Source organism: Diabrotica undecimpunctata, chromosome 11 (genome assembly GCF_040954645.1).
Source record: "Diabrotica undecimpunctata isolate CICGRU chromosome 11, icDiaUnde3, whole genome shotgun sequence".
Classification (NCBI taxonomy): Eukaryota; Metazoa; Arthropoda; class Insecta; order Coleoptera; family Chrysomelidae; genus Diabrotica; species Diabrotica undecimpunctata.
The window spans coordinates 4783136-4805808 of NC_092813.1; the positions used below are offsets into that span (position 1 = coordinate 4783136).

At 34.0% G+C, this 22673-nt stretch overlaps 1 long non-coding RNA gene across 1 annotated transcript in view; it reads right to left on the reverse strand.

Moving 5' to 3' along the window:
• The window catches only part of LOC140452901 (uncharacterized), a 161870-nt gene that overhangs the window by 126504 nt on the left and 12693 nt on the right, over nucleotides 1–22673 (reverse strand). The gene's annotated exons all lie outside the window — the stretch shown is intronic.

A 22673-nucleotide genomic window follows, 5' to 3' on the forward strand; every position in this document is an offset into this window, starting at 1 on the left:
AGAGACACTTTCACAAATCTGAATATATACCTGAACCAATAGTGTCATGAAATCCTTAAACTCTGGACTTGCTATAAATAGCTTGAAGATAGTTTCTATCACACTTTGTCATTCACAGTACTTTTTTTAAAATCAAATGCCAAACTAGAACCAGAAAATAATATTCTCTGCAAGCTTGTCAGCTAAAAATGTGAAGCACATCCTTCCACCCTTAAAACGTAGACGCTTGAACTCTATGCTTCTGCTGCCTAATATACCTTGATAGTATAAGTGACACCAACACATACTTAACACGTAGATTTAGTTATAAATTAGTCAGCCAAATTCAGCAAATATTAAGACTCACATCCATACATAAGCTCTATAATATCGTAGCTATCGATCCACCTAATATCCGAAGATAATTAGCTAGAGAGCAAAAGAAACAAAGTCCAGATTCGTAACATCCACTCCACGAATATCAGCCCATTTTATGACTAAAATCAAGAAAAAAATGGCTATATCAACAAATCTGCAAGATATACAAACAAAAATAAGCTGCTCCTCGCCATCTGATCCCTCGAAAGGAACTTCCTTATGGTAGTTATCTTTCTTAAATCTGCCAGGAGGACTCTGGCCTGCAAACACCGGTTAACTTGTGTGCATGTGGGGTGGTACAAGACTTATTACACTTTCTTAGTAAACTTTACCATTCGAATCGCTCTTTTCTGAAGGGACAAGGTTTATTTATGTGAACTGAACATGTAAAGTACAGTCAGTAAGCTATTACTTATAAAGATCATTGCAAATTTGACACTAACTCCACTTATATTGATTACATATTACCCCTAAATAGGAGATAAAACATTCAGAAATATGTACTATTGGTGAAGTTGTATAATTCGTGTTAGATAAATTAATCAGTCTTCCCTTTTTTGTGCACTACTACCCATTTTAACAAAAAATATCTATTTTAGCACTTAAATATTTATTTTGAGATAACCTTCTATCCAAAATTATATGTAGTACACAGATAAAAAAATAAAATAATAAAATAAAAGAAATAAAATAATAAAAAGCTGTATATAAGATATCATGAAACAATGGATGAAATAAAAGAAGTTCTTATTAACCGGATTCTTAAATAAAACGTATAAAGACATACTCACGTTAACAAAATACATTAGATAATTTTCGCATATGAAAAAACACATCCAACTTGGTAATGAAATCCTTTTGTATCTATAAATCTATTTTTAGAAAAGCACGTACCTACTAAAAACAGGTATTTGGTAGTACACATATCTGTTACATACTGTAATGCGTATGAATGATAACAAAAGTAAGGAGTCCATATGAACCGTTTAGAATATCCGCTGGAAATAAACGGCTTAATCCCATAGTTGCCAAACTATCAGAGCTTACTTAAACCGATATACTTATGGTTCCAATATACACGGAAAAAGATCTGAACGACCCCTATAATATATACACGTGAACTAAGCGATATACATTCATGATACAGGGGTAATTAGGGGCTCCACAAAATTTTTAAAAATTATGAAACTATGCATGTTGACGAATCGACAGAGCCAATATTATGGAATGGTCAAGTGAGCTCCGTATATCGGTGGCCACTTGACCATGGAGCTCACTTGAACCTGAATTTTAACATGGGCGGAGTCCACTTTATGCCGTAGATATATATATATATATATATATATATATATATATATATATATATATATATATATATATATATATATATATATATATTATATAATAAACGTCAATTACACGTAGGAGGTAGGCCACTTTGAAACTCACTTAGAGAAACCTATTGGATTCTATGAGGTAGATTTTACATTTGCAGTACAACTCGGGAATGTATGACTTGTTTTAATGTAAATTCAATCAGCACTGTTCAAAAAATGGAAAGCCTTCCTGATAATTGAGTTCTAAAAAACGGGCAATTTATAATAAGTGGGGTTAATGTTACTAGACCGTTTAATGTCAAAGACAGCAAGTTAGGAAATCGAAAAATAATCAATGGTTACTTATGACTTTTACTACTGAAGAAGTTCAAATAGAAACAGTGACTTAAGTACCAATTCCTCTTAAATGCTTTGAATTAGTTTATTTCACGACGTCTTATTATAAAATATTATACTGCGATAATAGTTAAAGTCTCATTAGGGTAAATATTGCACTTAAAATAGTTTTTTATACAATTAAAAATTACTTACAGGAACAAAATATAGGGAATTTTTTCTTCAAAAATATTATAGTTTCACCTCAATCACCTCACCATGATAGGTTAAGGGTGATCGCGATAAAGAGGACCAAATTTCATCTCGTAAAAATAGTTGCCAATTATCTTTTAGCATCACCGAAGAAATGTGGTGCTATAGATCAAAGTATTTGAAATATGACTATATACACATGTTAAGGATTTTCTGGAGAGACGAAATTGCTAACAAAGAAGTTCTGCACAGAATGGGCAAAAACCACGAACTATATTTTTTAAGGTAGCGGTCAATCAAGTTAAAATAACTAGTTAGCCTCCTACATCCATAATTGAATACGCATCATATGAAAAAGAAATTCAGATCAAAAACACAGATAAGTAAGTTAAACCTACAGACGCAATGGCTTCACATTTAAGTGGTATTACGAGGTTTGTTGATAACGAGAAAATGTGCGCAGTCGCAATATGAACATTATCTCGAAAACGGTTATCTTAAACAAAATATATATATATATATATATATATATATATATATATATATATATATATATATATATATATATATATATATATATCCTCTATCAATGCTCCTAATGGTAATATTGCCAATTTCCTTACAAATATTTTAACCAAAGCTTATGATGCAGATAATCAATTTAATATCACTGACTCTTTTAAGTTTGCTAATTTTATTAATGATTTCAAACTGCCTGAAGGCTACATGTGGTGAGTTTTGATGTAGTTTCCTTACTTCAATTCATAAACATTGGGATATTATCCAGCCCTCATCCCCAATCTCTTGGAAAGTCTTTTCTGATTTGCTGAAACTTGTTTTTGAAACAAATTATTTAATTTTTAATAATCAATTTTATCTCCAAATCTTTGGTACTCCCATGGGGTCCTCAATTTTCCCGATTTTAGTTAATTTTGTCCTTGACGATTTAGTCGAAAATCGGCTTCACAGTTTGACTTTTCATGTTCCTTTTGTGAAAAGGTATGTCGACGACCGCATATTGGCACTTCCGCCAGATACGGTTCAGAGCACCTTATCACATTTCAATGCATATGATCCTCATCTACAGTTCACTTGTGAGCTGGAGAGTCATAACAGCATTGCTTTTTTAGATATGCGTATCATGCGAGGTTGTGGCCTTAGGTTAAGTACTTCTTGGTATAGAAAAGAAATGGCGAGCAACCGTTTTCTTAATTACCACTCATGCCATGCGATGAGATACAAATACAACCTCGTACAAGCTCTTAGTTTTAGGGTTCGTAGGTTGACACATCCTTCTCACCGAAGGGAGTCTCTTAACCCTCTAAAGTCCATTTTGTTACAGAATTCTTATCCACTATATGTAATTAATAAATTTCTTTTTTCTATCAGTTACACACATATATAGTTTGGCATACAATAGTCAAGTACAGGGTCATCCTGATATTTCAATAGGCACACCAGAAAACGACTCCCACAGCGTTCCTTCTTTCCATATACGTTACTACTATCTCCCTTATTTTCCCTATTTGACTGAGAAGCTCGCAAAACTTCTAACATTAGCACCAGTGAAAATTGGAGTTAAAAATATCAGATCAGTTGGGTAACTATTTTCTAAAACCAAAACTCCTCTAAACCCGTTGGAAAAGATCAATGTGGTTTACAACATCCAATGCATGGATTGCAACCTATGTTACATTGGTTAGACTCGTAGATCCCTTGAAGGTCGACTAACTTCTCACAAGAGTGATATTAGATGCCATAAACATTTTTGTGCGTTAGCACAACACATTCTTACTTCTGACCACCGACCAGATTATGAACAGGTCAAAATTCTTTGTACAGAAAGCAACCATTTCAAGAGAAGTTTCCTAGAAATGTGCCACATTTTCCTTAATCCTTCCTCCATGAACAAACGTACTGACATCGACAACCTCAGTTTATTATACCATTCTCTTCTTTCCAACATCAAATGAGGAATTTCTCGAAGTTCTTTTGCTTCCAGACGGTATCATCTCCGTTCCCTTTGACCATTTATCATCTGACATATATTTGACATCTTAGTTACCTATCAACCTTTTTTTTATTCCCCATTAGTACTTCCTTATATCCAACCTTTTAAATTTATACTGACTTATTCCTAATTTACATAAAGCTTTATCTATTTCACAATCCATATTTTCATTCCTCATTCCTTGACTTAATCGCCATAATAAATTTCAGATTTCAACCTTTCTTCACTATAAATTGGTTTTGTAGACATTCCAATCAAATAATTTTATTTTCTTCAACGTCCTCTGAGTTGCTGTTTTGCGCTCTTGTTGTATTGCGCATACTCATCTCATACTTCCAATAAGTTGTCCCGACGCACAACTATGAAATGACACAATTACTTCAACGAAAACACCGGTAACTTAACTTTGTTTTCCGGCTGGAATGTTTGAATTTGAGATGCGCCCTAAAGTGAAGTATAAGATGTTTTTTAAACGTTAACTTTGTTAGAATAACAGCTCTGTGCCAGTGTGTCTTGTAAAATCTTTTGTTTTTATCTCTACACTTTACTGTTAATAGTAATAATAAGTTTTTTTACGTACAATGTGACGGGTTTTTCTAGTGCCTCGCAGTAGTTTTTATCCATTTTTTTTTTCACCTTTTAAGTAATCTTTTTCTTATGGTTATACATGAATTCGACTACATATGAACATCTAAGCTAATATTTCAACTTTAATATTTTGACCACGGATACTAAGAGAATGGTGTGTTTGTTTTACACCTTAACTTTTTTTACTCACCATTCGTAAGTTATTTTTCCATGGTTTTTTATATTCTTACCTACCACCTTTGTATTCTTTTAGATTGAACTGATGAAGCTTGTAAATAAAATAAGCGAAACGTCTTCAAATATAGGAATGGAACTGTGATTTCCTTTTATTATTTCTCCTTTGACCGATATCCTCGTGACCAAAAGATTTATTTTTTTTTTGGAACTTACTTATTGTATATATATATATATATATATATATATATATATATATATATATATATATATATATAAATGTGAAAGAAGCTCCCTGACTATCTAGAGTCAGCAAATTCCGAAGATCACAGGTTATAAAGAAGGAAGGAAGAAGCCCACGATTATTATTATTAGTTCTTATTTAGTTGTAGTAAATATCTCTGTAAATTGTAACTTAATTTTGAAAATAAAATATTTTTTTTGAGAAGTTCAAGTGCTTGTGACATATTTGGCGTTTTTACGCGAACAGAATCAAAATCGTACAGAAACATAAATCAGTTTCCTGGTCAACTTTAGTTGTTTAACGAGACCGATCGAACCTTGGAGAAGAAAGAAATTATGCATTGGAAATCAACTGTGATCATCCTTATGTAAGTTTTTCCTTTCTTTCCTTAATTTTTATGAGCACTTTTAACAATATTTCTCAAAACAGTATTGAAAATTTAAAATTATTATTTGACAATTTGAATTTAAATATTATTAATAACTCGTCAACTTCTAATCTAAGAAATTCCATTTCTTGTAATAAAAAATCCGTATCTTCTAAGAAAACTTCCAAAATGCCTGTCACTAATAGCGATATTGCTAGTCTGTGTTCCACATTACCAGAATTTTCGTCTAAAGAAGATCTTTCTACTTTTATCAAATCTGTAGATAACTTGTTAACATTCTTAGGTACCCAAGAACTTACAGAACCTCAGTTATTTATTCTTAATACTCACATTGTATCTCGTATAAAAGGAGATCCGAGAAATTGTTTGAATTATTCTAATAAATTAAGCTGGACAGATATTCGTCCTGCTTTACTAACTAAATATGGAGATAGAAGGTCAGAAGACATTTTGGTCACTCAGTTATCGACAACAGTTCAAAAACATAACGAATCCTATGATCAGTATCATCAAAGGATTTCCACCAATTTAAATGATCTGCTTCAACATATTAATTTAAATGATAATCCTGCTACTATAAATTTTAAAACGCCATATTTTAAGAATATTGCCTTAAAAACTTTTTGCTCGGGTATAAATGAACCGTACTGCGAATATTTGTCGCATTTTGAAATAGAATCACTTGAAGCAGCACTTCAAAAGTGCATTGCTTATGATAATCATAAAAACCAACAACAATATATGAACTTTTTAAAAAGCCAACAAACTAGAAAACCTTTGCTCAAACAGAAGCCACATAATCCAAACCAGTTTCCACGTAATAATCATAATAATAATCATAGACCCACAAACTTCTCGCCCATGCAGTCAAATGACTTCAGACCACCGTTTCAGAATAATCAAACAAATTTTAATAATACTTCACAGCCAAATTTTAATTTTGCTTCTCAATCGTATAATAATAGTTCATCTAGAAATCCCAAATTTTCGACAAAATGGACAACATAGAATAAATAAATATAGGAACCCACAAACTCAACAAAACACACATTCTCCTATGAGTGGCGTTCTAACATCCTCCACAAGAAATCACCAACCCATGACCGTTACCACTAATGGCCATCATTTCAATATTGCTGCAAATCAAATTCATAATTCCGAAGTTAACATTGAAAATTCCGATTCCGAACAAGTCACGGAAGAATATTTCGACCAAAACTGTCAGGATTTTCCCCTAGTATCTCCCGAAGAACAACCACCTCCTCTATAAATCTGAATAATTTACAAAAATCTCCCCGGCTACCTTATTTTGTTACGCCCATGACTCGTCTTAAAGTTCTTATAGATTCTGGAGGATCAGATACTGTAATCTCTCCGAAAGCTGTAAAATATTTTAATCGATCCCACATATACAGAAAACCTTTCACATTAACCTCTATGAATCGTACAACAAAATTTTTTCAAAATATTAAAACCCCTTTATTATCTGAATACGGCATTAATGATCTTATTGACGCACGAATCGCAAATTGGAGCAAAGATTTTGATATCCTACTTGGAAATTATGATTTAAAACGTTTTAACTCCATACTAAATTATCAAACTAAAACATTGACCTTAACAAATTACAGAATTACTATTCACTTTGAGACATTATGTTATAAAATTCCAGTTAACGTCCTAGACGGTGAAATTCTAGTACCCCGTGTAGACTTACAAAATTTTACATTACCGGAATCCATACACACAGCAAAAAACGGTTTCATTAATAACCTGACACTCCCTTATCCGATAAAATTATTAGAACCTATTCAGGTTCAAAAACTTGATGAGTATGAAATTTCAACCGGACCAACGCACTTTGTAGAATCTAATATTCGTAAACAACATTTAAATAATGAAGAAAAAAATAAAATACTTAACCTTTGCAGAAAATACAGAGATGTATTTTACGATGAGAAAAAGAGTTTATCTTTCACGTCAGCAGTGAAGCATGAAATTAAAACAAAAGATGAAAATCCTATTTATGTTAAGGGATATAGGCATCCTAAGGCGATGCAGGAAGAAATTAGTCAACAAGTACAAAAATTATTAGATGATAAAATTATTAGACCATCAATTTCCCCCTATTCGGCCCCAGTGTGGGTTGTACCCAAAAAAGCTGATGCTTTAGGCAAGAAAAAATTCAGAATGGTTATTGATTATAGAAAGCTAAATGAAAATACTATAGATGACAGATATCCTTTACCAAAAATAGAGGAAATTTTAGATAATTTAGGTAAGGCTACATATTTTACAACACTAGACTTGACTCAAGGCTATCACCAAATCGAAATTCATCCTAACTCTGTCCAAAAACTGCATTTTCAGTGCCACATGGTCATTTTGAATTCTTACGTATGCCGTTTGGCTTAAAGAACAGCCCAGCAACCTTTGAAAGACTAATGGACAACATTCTCCGTCCCTTGGTTCACAAATTTGTATTCGTCTATATGGACGATGTAATCATTTTTTCTAAATCTCTTCACTAACATCTCGTTCACATCACTACCATATTCGATACCTTTAGAAAACATAATTTAAAAGTTCAATTAGATAAGTCTGAGTTCCTTACGAAAGAAGTGGCTTTCCTAGGACATGTAGTAACCACTCAAGGTATAAAACCCAATCCCTGCAAAATTGAAGCTATTCAAAAATACCCATTACCAAAGACTGTCAAAGAAATAAAGTCCTTTCTAGGATTAAACGGATTCTATATGCGATTTTTTCCAAATTTCGCGAAGATTACGTCTCCATTTTCCAGATGCACTCGTAAAGGTGCTGTTATAGATCCTAAAAACCCAAATTATTTGAAGTGTTTCGAAAAATGTAAACAACTCTTAACTAATGCTCCTGTTCTTCAATACCCAGATTTCGAAAAACCTTTCGTACTTACTACGGATGCTTCTAATATAGCGATAGGATCAGTCCTTTCTCAGAATAACCATCCCATTGCCTTTTATTCGAGGACCCTAAATTCTGCTGAACAAAATTACTCTACAATAGAAAAAGAATTATTGGCAATCTTAGATTCATGTAAACATTTACGTATGTACTTGTACAGTCAGAAATTCATAGTAGAAACTGATCACAACCCTCTAGTTTGGATCTACAAAGTTAAAGACCCTACTTCTCGATTAACTCGCTGGCGACTTAAGTTAGAGGATTACAATTTTGAAGTTAGATATAAAAAAGGAAAAGAGAACCAAGTAGCCGATGCCCACAGCAGAATTCAAATAAATGCTCTAAGCTCCAGCTCAGAATGCGCTGAACCTCCAAATGCAATTGATGCTTTTGACGCAGAAAATTTTCTCGAGGAATTTGAAAATTTGTAAAATAATACAAACACACAACACACCGCTGTCGAACACCCTATCACAGGAATTGAAATATATTACCCGAGCCAATTAATCTATCGTCAAATCAAATTATATTCCAAACTAAATGTGCTAAATTTGAGTTACAATACAAAAAGATTTTTAATAAACATCGATACACTGTAACGCTCACCGACAACTTGCAAGCAGAAATAGCAGATGCATTTCAAACTATCCTAAGACCAAATCAAAAATTTGCCATTACAATACCTTATGAATTTGGACCCTTCATTTGCAATTATTTTAAAGAGAAAATAAAATCAACAGTAAAGACAATATTCTGCAATAAATTGCTAAAAGATATTGAAGAAGAGGAACGACAAGTTGAATGCGTAGAAAAATATCACAGAGAAAATCATAATGGAATAGTGGAAACATATAAACATCTAAAGCAAACTTTCTATTGGCCTTCTATGCAAACCACGATCTCGAACTTTATAAATAAATGTGAAATATGCTTAAAAAACAAATATGAAAGGCACCCGTACAAACTCCCACAATTAGGGCCATTACTTGGACAAAAACCATTTGACATCTTACACATTGACATTTTTCATTGCAACAAAACATAAATATGGACAATGTTATAAATTAAACGATAAAACATCCATTTCAATACTGAATAAACTTAGGCATTACTTTACGCACCATAACTATCCAAAGAAAGTTGTATGTGATAGTGGCACAGAATTTAACTCAGCAGTCATAAAAGAATTTTTAAAACTCCACAAAATCGAAATTCATTTCACAACAGTTAATAACTCATCTTCAAACTCCCCCGTAGGGCGATTCCATTCTACACTTACCGAAAAACTCAGGACCTTACGTGCCCAAAATCCCAATGATTCATTAGACGACATTTTAACACATGCTATATTCTTATCTATAATCAATCGATTCATAGTTCTACAAATTTCTCTCCATTTTCAATCCTATATGGACCTTATGTCGAGGAAATCCATTTTGATTTTGACCTTCCCATATACGAAACGTACAATCAAAGATATAAGGAGGAATTACAACCTTTTATCGAATATTTACACAATAAACAAAAAGAAAACAGGCAGCAAATATTAGATAGACAGAACGAAAACGCTGAAGAAATTCCCGAGATAGATCTCTCAAAAACTTTGTATGTTTCAAAAAAGAAACATAAACCAAAACTACAAGCACCTTATTCTATAATACATCCAGATAAACAAGAAAAAACAAAGATTTTAGGTAAGACAGACAAACAAAACCCAACAAGTACACATCTTAAGTTTGTTAAAAGAACAAGAAAATGTACAGACAAAAATACTCAAGCTCAAACTTGTTCACAGGAAAATCCTCGCCCTGGGCCGTCAACTCAGGATTCAGGAGATTCAGAATAATGGCTACTATGCTGAGGAGATAGGAAAATCAAAAGAAATCTCCCATTACCATAGACACATCCTTCATATTTCCCTAGACAATTTATTGAATATAATAGAAACTAGCCCAATCAACCAATTCCAAGCTCATTTTAAGAAAACACCTCTCTCACTTCTTTATTCTCAATATAATCATATACGCGAACAAGTAAAAATGATTTGCATAAGAGTACTCGCAAACAGAAAAGAGGACTCTTTAACTTTCTCGGAACTGCCATCAAATATATAACAGGCAACCCAGATGACTCTGACCTTGATCTATTAAAAACACATATTATTGCAATAGAAAATAAACAAAATGAAATAATCAAAAAATTTAACAATCAAATATCATATGGACAATCAATTAATACAAGATTCGATAAACTTTTAGAAAAGATAAATACTGACAATGCTGCTCTTGTAGCTGCAGTTAGTAAGTTTTCTGCAGATTTTGATAGTTCTTTAATTTTGCATAATGAAATAGTAAACATTCAAAATAATAACGAATTCAAAATAATAACCATTACTTTATCTCAATTAAATATTCCAAATATCGAATTATTCACGGTAAAAGAATTAGACAATTTAAAAGAAAATCCTCTTAAACTGTATCCTAGAAATTCGCTTCTTGTCAGTGATGAACATCCGTATGAATTAATCGAAGCATCCAAAATGTTAGTCTGCGTAACCGCCAATACAATGCTCATAATAGTTAAAATACCTATTCTTACAAAACTTCACGAAACTTCCTATACCACTTTTAAGATTTATCCGATCCCAAATAAAGATCACATCATGATTTTACCACCTACACCCTACTATGTCAATAACAAATGGTTCGAAAGCTGCATTGAAGAAAGTGACCACATCATTTGTACCAAAAACGTACAATCCCATTGTACGATACCAAATGTCCATAATTGCACAAAGGCCATAGTGACAGAGAACTTTTTCCAAGAAACCAGCAAAGTGATATTGCTGGGAATAATCCATACAATAATAATTCAACAACAGGAAGTAAAATCAACCAGTTTACTAACGACGGAAGAACCAATCGTCATTGAAGGAATCTACTTCAACAAGAAAACATCCAAAGACATTTCACTACCAAAAATAGTTCCAATAAAACTATTGCCGGATCACCAGATCAAAATTGAGAAGTTAATAATTCCAAATACTCATGGTCAAATTCAACCCCTCGAAACAATAGATGTTTTACCACCACTTTCAATGGAACTGAGCACCACTTCAATTATTATACTTTTATTTGTTTTAGCATTTTTAGCAATATTCCTAATTAAAAAACGAAAAAGAATTTCCCAAATTCTATTTGGTACGAAACTCCATCCTGCCCAAATTCAAATTCTGAATGAATTAATTGCAGAAGTTACCAGGACTTCGAGGACGAAGTCCGAACCAAAGGTGGGAGGAGAAATGTGAAAGAAGCTCCCTGACTATCTAGAGTCAGCAAATTCCGAAGATCAGAGGTTATAAAGAAGGAAGGAAGAAGCCCACGATTATTATTAGTAGTTCTTATTTAGTTGTAGTAAATATCTCTGTAAATTGTAACTTAATTTTGAAAATAAAATATTTTTTTTGAGAAGTTCAAGTGCTTGTGACATATTTATATATATATATATATATATATATATATATATATATATATATATATATATATATATATATATATATATATATAATATATATATATATATATATATATATATATATATATATATATTTATATGTATATACATATATGTATATATGAAGACTACAGGAAAAAAACCAGATATGTCAAAATTTCATAAAACCAAGAAAAACGCATATTTAACTTTGAAGACCATAATGTGTCGTACATTGAAACGTATAATAAAACTCGGGAGTCAAAATTGCTTCATAAAAACACATGAACGGCATTGCACTGTTTTTATTCAGAAAAATGTGTTACACTCTTTAAAATCCAGGAAATTCTTGTCAATCGCAATTTGTTTATTGAAAGAACCAGCTTAGTCATCTAAAACAGAAAATTGTCAATGCTTTCAATAATGAAAATAGGTTTCATTTTGATTAGTATTTCTATTGTGAATGATAGGTAATAATAAATACAGCAAAACCTGTCAATAACGGTCACTAAAAATGACAGAACTATTGGCCGATATAAAAAGGTGGCCGCTAATACCAGGTTTTGTAGTCCACAAATTTTGGTTTGGGGAACTTTGAAACTAGCCGGCTAGTACAAGTGGCCGGTTTTGACAGGTGGCCGTTAACACAGGTTTTACTGTAACATGGCTCGTTAAAGATCCCTACCTCTAGTTGGAACACCAGGGCATTCGTCAAAATTTTCCGTTGGTGGAAGCGTGCTCCGGGCGTCGGTGTTTAGTTTTAATCGCAGAAGTAGATCGACGCCGACGTTAAATAAAGAAAATAAAAAAGAGTAATTATAATAATAATAATTTACCTGTTACGACTAATTATAAGGTAAAACGGAGAAAAAGTCCACAGCTGCAGGACCACAGAATCTCATAAGGCTCATTAAATCGCTGTGCTTGGCTTTTGAAATTGCGAGGGGTCCTGAAACAACATACAGGGAATAATATTATAATTTTTTGTGATACCTAATACCTTACCTGAGTAGGCTGGTAATGGTAATTCAAATTCTCCATTCTTCAACTCCGTAGTTGTTAAGGTCATTCGTTTCTTCAAGATGCTTGAAAAGAATGGTCCATTGTAAGAAGATCGATGATTTATAACTCGACTGTTCTCTGATGTGGCAACAACCTCTTTCAAAACCTGATTTTGAAATTGCATTTTGGAACATACTTTTTGTCCAAAAATGATTTCCAGTCCACAACTATTTTTCATGTTACTTTCACGACGATGAATGGAGACGGCTTTACGCGGGACCCCTTGATCATGTCTCTAAACTCTTTTGGTACTTCAAAAGGCATTTTTAGATTCCACAGTCCAACATTCTTGTCACACTCTAAGTATGAATGTCCACGGATGGGATATGTAATTTTTATTTCACGAAGCCCATGGATTTTGTTGTTTACGATATAATGTATGAATCGGAATATTGTGAAATTAATGTGTGAATAATGCGAACTTTTTATACCTGCCTGTTTATATTTTTACAAGAAACAAAACGAGTGTTTCTATTACGTTATGTTATATCAATGCATAAATGTCTTGTTGAACATTTAATCATTCAGAAAAATAATTATATTCGATATTCACAAATGTTTGTTCTTACAAAAAAACTTTCTATTATTGAAACACGCATTGTTTAATAATCATTTTTAAATCAATCCAACGCTATCTACCGTGAAACTTGTGACATATCTGGTTCTTTCACTGGACGCATGGACAAAGCTGGTTTTTTCCCAGTACCCTGAAACTTTGAGGTGTAATTACTCATGACAAGACTACTTTTTGCCCTGTACGATAGCTCTAAAATGTGCTTCTCCGCGTGTTCTATACCATAGAATAGAAATCTGAAATTTGAAAAAAATTGACATGTCTGGTTTTTTCCCTGTAGTCTTCATATATATATATATATATATATATATATATATATATATATATATATATATATATATATATATATATATATATATATATATATATATATATATATATATATATTATAATAATAAAGTTTATCTATAACAAAAAAATTGTGTTACAATATAAATTGATATATTTTATACAATACAGGGTGGTCCTTAAGTAATTGTACAAAAAGAAACAGTAGATTCTACACTTAAAAATATTACGATTAAACCAATTTGCTTTAATAAAATATTGATATTAAGAAAGATACAGGGTGTCAAAGAGAAAATTTTCAATTTTATTATTCGTTATAAATTTCATGTTTGTGAAGATTGGATTATAAAAATTTACAACTAGGTGCTCTTGAGTATGAAAAATTATGATTTGATGCACATTTTAATGTAGCTGATAAAAGGCGCCACGTATGCCACATAAGTGGCATAAATTTGCGCTTAACTTATTTGCCCTTCAAGTTACCGCTATTTTTGTTTTAAATTATTAAAGGTATATTATTTTAATATAAAAAAGGTATATTTGTTAATAATTTTTAAACTCAATAATTTTGGAGATAATCGCAATTTATAAATTAACTGCATAATAATTCTTAGTTGTAATATTTGGGCGATAAAGCACTGAATACCTGCGGATAAGCATAACTTATAGATTATTCTTATAAAAACAATTAAAAAATAGGAATGTAACATCACAAAATGATTTGTTTTGGCTGCTTAATAGTAGAATGCCGAGGCGAGCTTCACGGACGAAGCGCCACGAGACGGCGTCACGAAACAATATGTTTTAACGTTAATTGTTAATAAATTCGTTTTAAATTATAATCAAATTTTATTTTTTAAAATCTTATTTATTTTATATAATAATTTAATTTACTATCAAAGTAATGATTAAATATCAAATTTATATTTTATTGATAATTTAGTATTTAGTCTGACGTTGACGGGTCTGTCAGATATAAACAACGTATACTTTGTTGATACAGAAGCAGATTGCGCTACTAGCAAATATAATAATTTATTGAATTATTTTAATATAATATATTTTGTTTTAAATATAAATAATAAATAAATAATTACTTTATTAAATTTAAAAAATAATATTTAAATTTCAAAAATATAGAAAAAGTAGTATGAAGTTTCCAGTCTACACTACCAGCTACTATACGTACCACCTTGTATTTGAGGCCAGATTTGATGTCATCATTAGACAAACCCAATACATTACGGAACATTTTAACATAGGCTGATGACACAAATGCTTTTGATAGCTAAAAATAAGTCTTGTTTTGATCAATCAATGATTTTTGTTATATATAGTTTATTTTGGTTTATTAAAGAAAGTCAAAAAAAGTCAAGACAGAATATTTTTTTTAATATGGATATGAAACACATTATTGCTATTTATTGTCAGCAACACGTTAACTGGGGTGCCGCAAAAAGGCGATATTTAAAAAGTTACTCAAACAGGTTGCACCCTAATTACCAAACGTTTAAACATATTTTTCGGAATTTAGGCGAAAGTGGTTCACTTCGTTGTAAACGTGACTTATGCCGACAGTAGATAGGCTATGTATTTCCTGGCCCATCCCCTAAATCGCAACCCCTAAAATCGCAACCCCCGGTCGTAAGTTCCAAACGGCTTAACGTAGGATGACGTACGAGGGCTCGTTGGAAAGGGGATGAAAAATGGGGTTGAACGCAGTATGTGCCGTGCGCATCGGAGCATGCCAAAAGGTCATTACGTCATATCTTTGGTTCTATTGGTCCGATCGGGGCGTACGAGGGCTCGTTGGAACGGGGAGAAGGCAGGGAGACAAAAAACAAAGATGGCAGCATTGCCAAATGGGCGCTAGAATGTATCTTTGTTGCTATTGGCATGATTTTGACGTATGAGGTGTCAAATGAAAGCGTAGGTGACACACACACAGAAGCCATGTCAACGATCAGTATGAACATTCTTCTTCTTCTTGTCCGTACAGTGTCTAATAGAACGTGACATCCGACGTAGAACGTGACATTCGAGACAGGACGTGACATTTGACGTAGAACGTGAAATGCCACGTGACATTCGACGCAGGACGTGACATTCGACGTAGAACGTGACAGTTATGTGACATTCAACGCAGGACGTGACATTCGACGCAGAACGTGAAATGTCACGTGACATTCGACGCAGAACGTGAAATGTCACGTGACATTCGACGTAGAACGTGACAGCTATGTGACATTCAACGCAGAACGTGACATCCGACGTAGAACGTGACATTCGACGCAGGACGTGACATTCGACGTAGAACGTGACAGCTATGTGACATTCAACGCAGAACGTGACATTCGACGCAGAACGTGAAATGACGTGACATTCGACGCAGAACGTGAAATGTCACGCGACATTCGACGTAGAACGTGACAGTTATGTGACATTCAACGCAGGACGTGACATTCGATGCAGAACGTGAAATGTCACGTGACATTCGACGTAGAACGTGACAGTTATGTGACATTCAACGCAGGACGTGACATTCGACGCAGAACGTGGCAGTTATGTGTTAGTCAAGATGTTGCTAGACATAAAATGTGACATTCTACATAGGATATAGTTAGTAGTAGTATGAATCCCATCGAGTACATACATAGAGTAATAGAATTTCAAAGAAAACTTGATCGGTTAAAGAAAGACATTAAATCATATGAGGATTTTAAACATATTACAAGACAATTAGATAACCTGCATTTTGACAACAAAACGTGGAAACCCGAAGAGTTGAATCTACAGCAGCAGCAGCAAGACACCTGGGCCTGTAGAAAACTGCCACCAGCTACATATCCATTAAGACGTATTCAACCAATACCATGTTTGTCAGCAACAACAACACCACGGGTGTCAGCACCAACAACAACAACACAACCAGCGAATATATGAAAAGTGAAATAGATAATGTCTTTACAATGTCCTGTGTAATATTAGCATCTGTATTTATCTTAATTTTAAAAATTATTTTTGAAATTGTAAGAAGAAAATTTGAATCTTCATGTAATATAAGACTCAATCAATAAAGATGTTTTAAATAAAAAAAGCGTTTAATTTCTAATATATTTATTTATACATATACAAAAATTACAATGGTATTATGTTATTGGCAAACCAGTGACGTAGACGATCCACATTTCTTTCGGTGCATGAAAATAATCCAGCGGCATGACATGGGTTTGCAGTAGGGCCAACGTTTCCAGTAGCACGAGGCGTACCATCAAACTTGCAAACATCAATAATAATGGGAAAAACTCCAAAAACGTGACGTTTCTTATCCAAATATTCTGCTTTTTGTTCTCCTCGAACGTAGATGTAATCTGCTGCATACAACAACTTGGTTTCTAGTATTTCATTGATTTTGGACAATTCTACTTGCCCATCAGAGTATCGAATTCCAAGCAGTTTTTTCTCCACGTATGAGGCAGTCTTCTTATCCCCATTACTTAGCGCATTAAATGGTTTCTGAGGCAAAAAGATGTAATGACTTCGTTTAAAACCTATTTCAATGGTAAGTTCTTTGGGAACAAACCATCCGTCCACATCGAATCCCTGAATGTCTACGAATGCTACTCTCATGATGACTGCTCGTTCACTACTGACAATTTATGCATCTAATTTAGACTTTTTACAATTTCGGTGAGAGGGAAGTACTCCATTACACAATCATGAATTATAATGCAATAAGCCTTGGTATTTTCGGGAAAACCATTATTCGCTTCAATATCGAGTTTTACGTCAACAGTGGATGCTTTCATGCTTTCTTCTTGTTTCGAACAATCGATGACAAACAATGCGTGATTCTTGAAAGCTGAGAAATCGAGTAGAGGTCGCTTTTGTTGGGAATGTATGTAGCTAGGATAAAATTCGGTATAGTTGAAATAGGCCTCATTGTAGTCAGTTTTGCTAAAATCCAACTGCATTCTCTCGTTTGGCCAATATTCTCCATTTAAAGATAATCTGATACTTTGAATATCGACATTGTCAAATAAGGTGGGATCAGCTGAATTCTTGTCACGTTTGTTGGTTTGAAAGAAAACAATGACATAACGGGGTCTTTCCACTGCATTGCTAGTTTTAACAGCCCAAACTTCACGTCTAGCGCCTTTGGTAAGTGCTGGTAATTCATGCAATTCCCACTTTCTAAACGGAATAACTATAGGTTGATCTTGTTGAATGGATTTCATAAGTTCCAATTTAATATCATCATTGGGAAATATGTGCTTGACTCTGAGCTCAATATTGGTAATGTTAATCTTAACAGTTGTAACTTGGCCTTGAGTTTTTTCTTTGACAATTATGCAATCGTTGTCGTTTCGAGCTCGAACTAGTCTTATTGTTTGACGGCCACACGTAATCAAAGGATAATCATTGAAAATGTTGAACACATGCTTAAGAGGCATCTGTATGTTGAATGAATGATCAGCAGCGTGTAGAATTGGATCCCTAGGGTAATTCCAACCTGCCATTGCCATATGACCGGAATCTTCTTGAGTATAACATGTCATAGCACGTACAGCGCTTACGATACCAGGATCCCGCACTGTTTCCATCTCCCTTGCGCTTTCGCTGTACGTACACGAATCGAAAAGAAAAGCACCAACATTATTTGCTAGTTTAACGTCACCAGTTCCGTTAATTGCGAGCGATCCTTTAATACATAACAAGGTTTCGCTCATTGCAAAGAACGAGTCGACTTGATTGATGCTAAATTCCACAATGTCATTGCAATTGAATGATTTGATGAATGGTGCATATGTTCGGTATTCGGCCTTTCGAATCGACTCGTCAAACATCGGCTTACGATAAATATCAAATATTGGAGGCATTATGCTGTTTGAACGTGATCGTTTTCCATACATAGTTGTCATGTTTTCAGTTTAAAACCAAGTGATTGCAAAAATAATTTGTTTGCAAACGTAAGATGTTGCCGCTTAGATGAAGACGTAAGATGTTGCCGCTTAGACGGTTGCTCAACTAATGGTGTACTATGAGCAGTAGATTGCCTTATTAATAATCCCATTTCCCTCTTGATCTAAGTTCCAGCACCAATGTGCTCTGTTCTCCTCTAAAGTTTACAGGTCGTCCTTCTTGATCGACAGCCAACACTGTGATATTGGTAATTTCTCGTTGCGGTACAACAGGTAAATACAACAAATTGTGTGGAGTTTCGTCAATTGCGTACCCAGGATTTGATTGTATGACAAATTCGTAGATCGTGTGAGCAGGTCTGTTACCATCGAAGGCTCCGGTACTAATGTTGCATTCAAAGCGTATGCTAGATACTTTAATAATCCTAACAGGTCGATCTGAAGAATGCGTCTGTCCTGGATTTAGTAGTGCAGGAGAAAATCCCAATACTGTACCAAGACTGTCAGGTTGCTTAAACGAAATCTTATATTTGCTGAAAATTTGACACTGCAACGTGTTATGGTTAGGTTTTAGACTAAATATCGTTTCGGGTTTAAGCACATTATCAGCACCCAATTTCTGTTGTATGTATTCTTCAATATCGGCAATTTCATAACATCCATCGGGGATATCAAATTGTTGCAATTTGTTTTTGTCATTGTAGTAATAAAACTTGGTATTTTCAATGTTTGGTATACTGTTGTAGGAATGGAAAAATCGAAGAGCTATCTCATAATCTTTGTTCGGATCCAACACGATCGGTGTGGGAGGTTGAAATGAGAATATGTAATTGGTGCTGTCTACTCTCAACAACTGCGACATGATGACTGACTCACGTCAATGTATTAATAGGTTATTATATTAGAAAAAAAAACAACAATATTTACTTTAATAGTTTTATTTGTTCCAAAGCAAGTTTACAAAAATAACATGAAGCTTGAGAATTAGGTGGGCCATCCCAGTGAGTCCTCCAATCCGGTCTGTTATAATGTACGAAGCAGGGAAGTAGTATCTGTAGGTTAAATTCTCCTCGATATTCTTTAGGCAATTTATGCCATATTTGTAACAATTCGTAAGGTCGTACAGTTCGTGTAATATAATCTAGCGGTATGTATTTTAGTTCTTCTTCACTGAATTCTGTAAAACATTTTTTGTAAAACATATGGTCCATAAGCAGGTCTGTACTTTTAGTAGGCTCCATTATATAAAAACTTTAAGCATAAATGTCCACAAATAATTTGATTGTATGTTTGATACTGATGGTTATTATAGGATATGTTGGCACGTGCACCACCCAGATACTTAACAAGTTCTTTGGTCGGCTTCAAATTACCAAATGAATCGAAATACTCTACGTTGTTGTTTATCTTTCTGTATGCTACCCAATGTGTTCCGTTATGTGTGGACACATCCAAGTTTACTATTGCACATTCTCGTTGTCGAGGACCGTCTCTAGGCAGAGCGTCATTCATGAAAACACCTCGAAAATGTGGTATTTTAAGGATCTTCGCATAATGTGCAATCTCCACATCATATAGCGGACGATTGGGTAGCTTTATTGGAAGTTTTTTTTCAAATATAAGCCGAATCCACCGCTCGGTTTCTTACGTAGGTACAGACCCGAACCGATGTGTTCCATTGCCCTGTTATGGCGAATATCCTCCTCCAATTTCTTTTGAGCATTCTTAGCGTCGACTACTGTCTTCGCCACCCCAGCTGCACCCCCCGCTAAAGCCCCCAAAGCGGAAAGGCCCGCAAATAGAGGTATGAGGGGTAGAAAACCTCCGGATTTTAGTGGTAGCACTCGTGGAACATCAACTTCTTTACGACCGCCAAGTCTTTTGATTATGGATTTTGCTATTCGTACAGCCGTCAAAGCAGTATCTGTTAACGATGCTCCTCTTTTCATGGACTTTGCAATTTTTGAGACAACATCTCGATTGAAAGAGTAACGTCCCCGTCTTCCACGACGACGAGAGCATCCCATCCCCAACTTTCTTTTCGTTTTCATTCCGCCAGTTACAATTAAAGCAGCACTTTTTTCACCAATGCTAGCGTCTTTCGACTTGAAGCGCTCCCAAGCTCTATCTTCCAATTCTTTATCGGCCTTGTGACGTTCTTCGAGAGATGAATGCTGCGAATAAGCGATATCGTGTCGTTTGCAAGCTGCGTCTAATGGATTAATTCCTGGATCTCCACGTGCAAGACGTTTTTTTAGTTTTGTTCCGGGTCCACAATACTGATAACCAGGAATATGTAGTTCAACTGGAAGTTTATTAATTAGAGAGTTCACGAGACCTCCTCCTTCAACAACCAACATTGGACTGATGTCATGCAAGTGGTGACATCTATAATATATATATATTACCGTACTTATGTACTACACTTGCCACATGATGAAGGTCGTTCAACAAGAGCAGACGCTACCAATTGATAATTTGGACATTGTCCAAAAAACAACCAACAGTAAACATGGTAAATTGCTACCGAATTCATTCAGAGCGATTATTTGCGGTCCAAGTGGGTGCGGCAAAACGAATGTTATGCTATCTCTTCTATTCAATCCGAATGGCGTCAAGTTTAAAAATGTCTATGTTTATTCTAAATCCCTCTTTCAACCGAAATACCAACTACTGCAAGATGTAATAGCGCAAGTTAAAGGTGTAGGATATTACCCATTTAAAGACAACGAAGAAATTATTAGTCCCAGCGAAGCTAAACCTCACTCTGTGTTTTTATTTGACGATGTTGCATGCGATGGTCAGCAAAAGATTCGCGAGTATTATTCCATGTGCAGACATAAAGATATCGATGCCGCTTATTTATGCCAAACATATTCAAAAATACCGAAGCAGTTAATTAGAGACAACTGTAACATGATTGTACTATTCAAGCAAGATGAGATAAATTTAAAGCATGTATTTGATGAGCATGTATCACCCGACATGTCATTTGATGAATTTAAAAAAATTTGTTCTGAATGTTGGTGTGATAGGTATGGTACTCTGGTAATTATAAAAGATTTTGCTCTTAATAATGGCCGATATCGCAAAGGATTTGATAAATATATAAAATTGTAAGATAATTGTTTAGTTGTCAACACAATGTCAGATGATACGGTTGCCATTGCCCTTCGCAAGAAGAAAGTCGCCGAATTGGCTAGATCAATTCGCAAAAAATATTTGGCATTAAAATTAGGTCGAACAGAACAAGATGAGTCCCTAAATAAACTGTTTAAACCACTCTCGAAACCTCTCAAAGATATTGCACAATCATCAAAAACGTTACATCATACTATCACTAACAAGTTTGAACAAGTTAAAAAAGAAGAAGAAGTGAAAAAGGAAGAGGAGGAGGAGAATGGTGATGATGATGATGTATTTCTTGATGCGCCCGATCTAGCGGTACCTAATGAAAACATTATTCAAGAACCAATCGAGATTCCGATGGATGCCACAGACGAATATATCGATCAATATCCTTCAATAAGTCACAAGTACATAAAAGAATATTTAATAAAAGACGATAAAATTGATAAAAACTATGGACCATTTTACGATTCTATTAGTGGCTGGATAATGGGAAAACGTCGAATAAACTTTGACAAACGCAATGGAGACATAATAATAATTCGAGAACGTGATTTAGAAGAACGTAGGTTAGGTGGTACGCCAGGTCTATATCAACTTTTATTTTATGCCAACCCTGAACAGTATAATGATGAG